General features: G+C 42.8%; 1 long non-coding RNA gene across 1 annotated transcript; it reads left to right on the top strand.

The window, feature by feature from the left end:
* The first annotated feature begins 519 nt into the window (after window positions 1-519).
* Window positions 520-8,687, top strand: LOC126989632 (uncharacterized). Its single transcript, XR_007743538.1, has 3 exons — window positions 520-1,659; window positions 1,762-2,565; window positions 8,506-8,687. It is a non-coding gene; the product is annotated as an uncharacterized LOC126989632 (long non-coding RNA).
* Window positions 8,688-8,949: the final 262 nt, after the last annotated feature.

Raw genomic sequence — 8,949 nt, 5'->3', positions numbered from 1 at the left:
CATTTAAGGCACCGAGCATATAAAAACTTTTGCTCCTCAGGCACATAATCTCAAGGTCTCGTGTATATATTCAAAGGTTTGTTGAGACGCTGAGGGTAATTTTCTACAATGTATACTGATCCAGATGTCTTCAGTACCATTAGGCCTAGCAAGGTCACACGTAATCAGAGAGAGAGAGAGAGAGAGAGAAAACACACACACACACTCACACACACACACACACACACACACTAAATACACACAATGAGTGTGTGTGGGGGGTGAAGGGTGGGGTAGTAGAGAGATAGAGAGATGTTGGTAATGACAACAATATCAACTAACTAAAGCATTACGAAAGCATTATATCTATTAAAATGCTCTCTCTCTCTCTCTCTCTCTCTCTCTCTCTCTCTCTCTCTCTCTCAATAAACAATGAGGGAAATCAGAAGCAAAGAGGGAAACGCATGCCTCGCCAAAACACTCTGCCTGCTCCTGCCATCCCAGACTCGACAAACTCAGCCTTTGCGCCGTCGCGGTGTGTACGATTAATTTAATATTCTCGACTGGAGTTGTCCTGCAGTCGTCTGGAGTTCTCGCCCTCCCCAGCCTCGGCGGTGCTTGGGAGCGTCGGGGAGCCCAAGGCCTCCCTGGCGAGCGCCGCAGGGCTGAGGGGTTCCGGCAGGGCGTCTCGGCTCCCTCGGGGCGTCCATGGCGGTGCCGGAGATCCTGAGTGTCCAGGGGCGTGGGGAGGGGAGTGCTTTTGGTGCTGTGTGTTGATATGGGCGTGTCTTTTCTGGGGTGAAGGAGACTCATTCGTGTCAGCAGACAGCACCAAGGAAGGGTGATTTCTGAACAACTCCACCAAAGGGATATTACAGGTGAAAAACACCGAAAATAAGGAGAATAAACTAAAGAAACATCAGAAATAAGAATTCCAGGAAATAGATATGACGGTAACACGCCATGAGAAAAAGGAAAAAAATATAACGAAAACACGTGCAAAAATCCAGCATGAAGGCCCTTGGTGCCGTGTATTGGTGCGGGAGAGCCTTCTCTGGGGTGAAGGAGACTCGGCTGTAGCAAGATACGGCACCAGGAGGAGGCGATGTAGATACTCTACACAACACTGTCACACGACACATGAAGAAAAACAACACCGGAGACAGGATAATGCAGAAAAGGAATAGGGCTACCAGGAAAAAAAATCAGATACAAAACACAACATTAGCAAAATAACAACTAGAATTTAGGACTTTGGTGTGGTATGCTGGTACGGGTAAGCCTTCTCTGGGGTGAAGGAGACTCAGCTGTAGCAGGATACCGCATTAAGGAAAGGCGATGTAGATACCCTACACCACACTGTCACGCGGGAAATAAAGAAAAATAACACCGGAGACGGAATAATGCAGAAGAAAAGGAAAAGGATCACACAGAAACACAACATCAATAAAGGGAAAAAAACAACAACAACAACGACAACAACAAAGTATATAAATTACAATGTAGCACCCAGGCGTCTGGTGTGGCGTTTTGGCACGGGCGAGGCTTCTCTGGGGTGAAGGGGATTTAAGTTTACGGAGTAAAAAAGGATTTAAGTTTACGGAGCAAAAAAGGATTTAAGTTTACGGAGTAAAAAAGGATTTAAGGAACGAAAGAGGATTTAAGTTTGCGGAGCAAAAAGTTTAAGGAACGAAAGGATTTAAGTTTACGGATCAACTAAGTATTTAAGGAACGAAAGAGGATTTAATTTTACGGAGCAAATTAGGATTTAAGGAACGAAAGAGGATTTAAGTTTACGGAGCAAAAAAGGATTTAAGTTTACGGAGCAAAAAAGGATTTAAGGAACGAAAGAGGATTTAAGTTTACGGAGCAAAAAAGGATTTAAGTTTACGGAGCAAAAAAGGATTTAAGTTTACGGAGCAAAAAAGGATTTAAGGAACGAAAGAGGATTTAAGTTTACGGAGCAAAACAGGATTTAAGTTTACGGAGCAAAAAAGGATTTAAGGAACGAAAGAGGATTTAAGTTTATGGAACAAAGAAGGGATTTAAGTTTAAGGAACAGAAAAGGATGTAAGTTTAAGGAACAAAATAAAGGATTTAAGTTTCAGGAACAAAGAAAGGATTTAAGTTTACGGAGCAAAAAAGGATTTAAAGAACAAAAAAGGAATCAACTTTTATGAGCAAGGAAAGGACAAGTTTTTGCGTTGCGTTAATTTTATCGGCGGAGGAATCTTGTCTCCGGAATCCGTGAACGAACTTTTGAGCTTTGCGTGTCGGCTCAACGCGTGTGTGATCGATGCTGTGTTGTTTTTGTCGCCAGAGGAAGTGAACAATATTTCCTTCACCATCCTTCCGCTTGTCTGTCAGTTTGTCTTTTAACAAATTATCTCATAAATAGATTCACATCCAGAATTATTACAGGCCGTCCAAACGAAGTCTCCCTCTGATCCTGGGCTGCGTTTGTCAGGCCTCTTCTGACTGGCGGCCTCCTCTCTGTGCATCACACGTGCCCTCGTGCTGCGTGTTGCTGTTTTATATGTCTAACCCGGCGGCCGGAAAATGGGTGCCAAGGGAAACCCGAGGAAGGTAAACTGTGCTGACCGGATGTCACCCTGGCTCGTTTGACTTACCCCAGCCCAGCCTGCCTTGCCCGCCACGGGTTCCAGGGGTAATGAGTCGGGGATGAGCTCCGAGGCCACGCGCAGCCATTGTGTAGGGTCCCATTATATACCCGGGTACGTGTGTGTGTGTGTGTGTGTGTGTCTTTGGCGCAGTTCCCACTATTCCGCTTCCTTGGATCCGTAGACCGTCAGTGACGTCATCGACGAGGAGGACGGTGGGAACCGGGGCCCGCCCGGGCCCTCGCGCGGAGCTCCGTCGGCCCGTCTAGATATGAATCCAAGCTAGCGGGGTTCCCACTATTCCGTTTTGACGGATCCCTCGACGTTAATGACGCCAAAATGACGTCAGCGAAGCAGTGGCCGCTCGACACGAATGATCCACTCCGTCAGTCCATCGCTCATCATTTGTTGAAAAACATATGGACAGCATTAACAAAAACGACGTCTTGTATATGCTATTTTGTAGCTGAGTATTTTTATTTCATATTTTCATGATATGTAGAATATATTCAACGGCACTGGACTGGCACCACCCCGGATCCAAAAGTTAATTTGAGTTCATCTCTGGACTGGCTCCGCGCGGGGCCCGGGCGCATACTCATATTCGCCAAGTCTGGAACACCTCGTCTTCGCGGGAAATTAGGACCAATCACAGCTCGCGCTCAGCCAGGCCACGTATTGGCAGCTCGTAACGTCATTACTTACCCTTTATTTACACAGTTTTATCATTTATATGTTAATTATTTTGTGAGAACACACATATTTTAAACAGTTGAGATGTTTATACTGATGTTACTGATGTCTGACACATTATAACACAGAGCTGGAACACATAAGTGATAACTGTGACGAGCTAAGTTGTCTGTGGGGGCGTGAACTGGATACAAGAAGAGTGTGATTCCGTCTCCCAAGAATTGCATTTTTACAAGAGAGACACCAATCCACCCACCCACCAACACACACACACACACACACACACACACACACACACACACACACACACACACACACATTGCAAGAAATAAACACACACACACACACACACACACACACACACACACACACACACACACACACACACACACACACACACACACACACACACACACATACATGGCAATAAATACACACACACACACACACACACACACACACACACACACACACACACACACACACACACACACACACACACACACACAGTGACACAAAAAAACACACACACACACACACACACACACACACACACACACACACACACACACACACACACACACACACACACACACACACACACACACAGTCTGGGGGGTCTACTTACTGCCATAAAGAAAAATGTTAGCTTTCAGTGGAGGCACATAAGAACAAACTCTCAATTACAGTAGACAGAGGGAGTGCAAATTTAGGTAAGGAGTTAGTAATAAGCTGTGTTTACTTTCCCTCCTCACACTCAAGATATGGCACTGAAGAGTACTTTGATGAGAAGGACAATTATTTGATAAATTATCCCAGTGATGACTATATGCATGTACTGTGTGGTGATTTTAATGCTCATACTCTCACTATGTTCCCTCTGGTGCTGGTGATGATGATCTGGTGCCTGCCGAAATCCCCACATAAGTGTAACTGATTATGGTATAACTAAGACCAGGGCAAACCAAGATCTGACCCTAGACAGGAACTTTTATGACAGGAAACTGGTTGAAATTTGTAAAAATCATCAAGTGTTTATATTTAATGGAATGAGGGGGGAAGACTGGTATTTGCATACAATACAAATATATATTACTTCTTAGGTTCACCTGAAGTTATGCAGTATGTGGTGTTTTTAGAGTATTGGATTATGCTCCGCTATTGTCTGATGTACACTGTGGATTACACGTAAAGATTAAATTTATGGGACCAAGTAATGTACCCGCTAGCGAGTGATGACAACATTGATAATAATGAAATGAATATTCTAAATGATCATGATAATATGGATAATGAACTCTCACCATTACTTAATGACCCTATAACCAACGAAGAGTTTACAAGAAATATCTAAAAATTAAAAAAACAATAAATCCCCAGCATCTGACAAGATATTAAATGAATGCATCAAAAGTACTCAGCATATTTTGTCCCCCTATTTGTTAAGCTGTTTAATAAGATACTTGATACTGCCATCTGAGTGGCTGGTTGGGACAATAGTGCCGCTTTATAAGAATAAGGGTGACGCTCAGGATGTTAACAACTACCGGGGGATCACTTTGCTTAGTTGTATGGGGAAGCTGCTTACCTCAATACTTAACGAGAGACTCATTGAACACTCAAATACTAAGATTATTATTAATGAAACACAAGCAGGTTTTAGGCATGAGTTCTCTACACTGGATCATATATTTTTGCTTAAATGTATAACTGATTTGTTCAACTGGAGGAAAAGGAAGCTGTTTGTGGACTACAAGAAAGCTTTTGATATGGTGTGGCGTGAAGGTTTGTGGTGCAAGTTGGTGAAGGAAAAGGTGCATGGGAAAATATTTAATGTAATCAAAAACATGTATGACAACATCAGGTCTAGTGTCATGCTGAACCAACAGACATCAGACACCTTTGTATGTAATGCAGGGTAAGGCAGGGAGAAAATTTGTCAACATTGCTGTTCGCTTTTTATATTAGTGATATTGGAAGTAAATTGAATTGTAATTATTAGATTTTGGTGATGATTTCTTAAATTCATGCCTAAAACTCCTGGTATTAATGTATGCAGCCGATACAATTATTGTGTGTGATAGTGAGGAGGGAATGCAACAAGCCTTGACTGCTTTTAATTTGTACTGTAATCAGTGGAAACTACAACTTAACAGCAACAAAACAAAAATAGTCATGTTTAGTAGGGGAAGAGGCAACATTGATAACTACAAATTTGTATTTGGAGGTGAAAACATTGAAGTAGTGGAAGACTATAAGTATCTTGGTGTGTTATTTAAGCAAGCTGGAGCTTAAAGAACAGGCAACACGGGCAATGTATTCACTGATAGGAAAGTGTAGGAAATTTGACTTGCCAGCCGACATGCAAACTGAACTATTTAATACCACGGTGTTGCCCGTACTGACATATGTCTCAGAGATTTGGGGATTTTATAGAGTTAGAGAGTTAGAGTCTTTGCATATGAATTTTTTAAAACAGGCATTGGGAGTTCATAGGATTACTACCAGTGAAATGGAATATAGTGAACTGGGAGTATTTCTACTTGACTACATGTAAAGAGCAGAATGATTGGATATTGATCTAAAATTACTTTAGGTAAAGATACAAAATTTTGTTCAGTAGTGTATCACTGCTTGTTACATTTGGATAGGTTAGGGGTATATACTTCTCCATGGTTGTTATTAAAAACATTTGTGATGAGTGTGGTATGTCATGGTTATGGTTGTCTCAAGATGTTCCCAATACAACATGGGTTAATAAAGCTGTGGAATTGAGATTGAAAGACCAGTGGATTGCAGCTTGGCAAAACAACATAGTAACAACATCTCTGTGCAGTAACTACAAAATGTTTAAGGTGGATTATGGCATGGAGTGGTATATTTCAAGGCTATAGAAGAGCAGCCCAATACTGGTGACGAGATTAAGAACTTGTAACAACAGTTAATGCAACTGTTAATGCTGGCAGGCATCAAGGTGTAAATAGAGAAAATCGGCTTTGTAATAAGTGTGATTCTGGTGTTGTGGGAGATAAACTCCTTGGTCTTTTTGAGTGCACTGATAGTGAAATTGTAAGGTTGCGTGATATGTACATACCAAGCTATTATACACACAGGCCAACACATTTCAAATATATATCACTGATGCAAACCACCAATGTTACCATCATGAAAAACTTAGCTCTGTTCTTGAGGCCAGTGCTAAGCATGTTCAGATGAGTGTCAGGTGTTGGCACTCATTATTCTCCTTCAATTATTTATATTTCTTAGTACCTCTTTTTTTTACGCTAGTTAATGTATTGAATTATTGTTGTGTTTGTTTTGGTTAGTTACATAACCAGATATTTACTTGTTGCATGGACATATTGTTATCTATTTTTACTTTTGGAGGAGCTCCATATATTTTTATAAAGTCTGAGCCTAATCAATAAATTCAATTCAATTCAATACACACAAGACGCTTTGTTTCTTCATTTTTCATGGTTTTAAGGTGTTTTATGCAAAAAAAAACATCGATTTTTCATCCGACGCTGGGATGAGGAGGAAATTACAAAATACCAAAACACTGTACGGGTTAAGTGGTCATGTTGGTTACCCCGCTTCCCACACGTCATTCCCTCCCTCCCTCCCTCCCCTTCCTGCCTCCCTCCTCTTCCTCCTCACACTTCTCCTCTCGTTCCAATTTTCATTCTCCATTCCTTCCATGTCCTCTGTTACTTTTTGTCACTGTTCCTTTCGCCTTTCAGCTATCCCTTTATTCTTTTCTCCAGATTTTTCCTCCCGCCCTCCCTCCCTCTCTCCCTTCCTCCGTTAACTCGTTCATTCGTTCATTCATTCCTTTCTTCTTCTGCTCTCATTTATATTTGCCATCTCGCTCCTTTTCCTCTTTCCTCTTTCTTTTTTTCCTTGATCCATGGATTCATCTATTTATTTATCGCTGCTTTTTTCCTTTCTTCTTTCCTTCATTTTTCTTCCTTTTATTATCAGTTTTCTTCTTCTTTTTTCCTTGCTTAATCTTTCGTTACTTTCCTTCTCTATTTTAGCCTCATTTCCTTTCTTCCTATGCAGTTTTATGCTTTTCTTCATATTTCCTTTTTTTCTCGTTTCCTTACATATTTTCTTCATCCCATTTCCTTCCGTTTTTTCCTTCCATCAGTTATGGTCATTCCATCCATCATTCCCTTCCTCAGTCCTCTCTATTCCCTCCTTCCCTTTCCTGGCCACTTCCCTTCCTCTGTATCTGACTTCCTCCTTGTCGTTTCTTCCATTCTTTTTCGTCCTACATGTCTCCTTACCTCCATTACTCCTTTACCGTCAACATACTCATCTTTTACACCTCCTTTCCTTTCCTTGCCTCTTCCTTATTTCCTGCCTCCATTCATTCATTTTCCTTTCCAAATAGCCGTGAATATCAAACGCCTCTACTTTTTCTACCTCCTTTCCTTTTCCTCCGTCTCCCTTCCTCCTTTCTCTTCATTCATTCATATATTCCTTTTCACATCTTTAGCGCCCTTTCCCTTTCCTACAGCCTCGTTTTCAGTATTTAATTTCCTCTCCCTTTTCTCCTTCATTTCCTCGTTTCCTTTCCTCCTTTCTTCAGTCATTCAATTCCTCCCTCACGTTTCTCCATTAACTCCATCTATACATCGACCAGTCCCTTCTTGCTTCCCTCCGTTCACCTATATGTGAGGGAAGAAAGGCGTAAAGCACAACGAGTCTTCAGTGTGGTCAGTTACGGCAGAAGCAGTAAAAAAAAACTATAAAACTCTCTCTCTCTCTCTCTCTCTCTCTCTCTCTCTCTCTCTCTCTCTCTCTCTCTCTCTCTCTCTCTCTCTCTCTCTCTCTCTCTCTCTCTCTCTTGTTTTGTTGTTGTTTCCACATTGGAATTGTGTGTGTGTGTGTGTGAGTGTGTGTGTGTGTTTTCTCTCTCTCTCTCTCTCTCTCTCTCTCTCTCTCTCTCTCTCTCTCTCTCTCTCTCTCTCTCTCTCTCTCTCTCTCTCTCTCTCTCTCTCTCTCTCTGATTACGTGTGACCTTGCTAGGCGTAATGGTACTGAAGACATCTGGATCTCCCTCTGATCCTGGGCTGCGTTTGTCAGGCCTCTTCTGACTGGCGGCCTCCTCTCTGTGCATCACACGTGCCCTCGTGCTGCGTGTTGCTGTTTTATATGTCTAACCCGGCGGCCGGAAAATGGTGCCAAAGGAAACCCGAGGAAGGTAAACTGTGCTGACCGGATGTCACCCTGGCTCGTTTGACTTACCCCAGCCCAGCCTGCCTTGCCCGCCACGGGCTCCAGGGGTAATGAGTCGGGGATGAGCTCCGAGGCCACGCGCAGCCATTGTGTAGGGTCCCATTATATACCCGGGTACGTGTGTGTGTGTGTGTCTGTGTGTGTGTGTTGTGTGTGTGTGTGTGTGTGTGTGTGTGTGTGTGTGTGTGTGTGTGTGTGTGTGTGTGTGTGTCTTTGGCGCAGTTCCCATTATTCCGTTTCCATGGATCCGTAGACCGTCAGTGACGTCATCGACGAGGAGGACGGTGGGAACCGTGGCCCGCCTAGGCCCTCGCGCGGAGCTCCGTCGGCCAGTCTAGAGATGAATCCAAGCTAGCGGGGTTTCCACTATTCCGTTTTGACGGATCCCTCGACGTTAATGACGTCAAAA

Source organism: Eriocheir sinensis, unplaced genomic scaffold (genome assembly GCF_024679095.1).
Source record: "Eriocheir sinensis breed Jianghai 21 unplaced genomic scaffold, ASM2467909v1 Scaffold125, whole genome shotgun sequence".
Taxonomy (NCBI): domain Eukaryota; kingdom Metazoa; phylum Arthropoda; class Malacostraca; order Decapoda; family Varunidae; genus Eriocheir; species Eriocheir sinensis.
The sequence above is the reverse complement of the archived record's forward strand: the minus strand, read 5'-3'. Positions and strand labels throughout refer to the sequence as shown.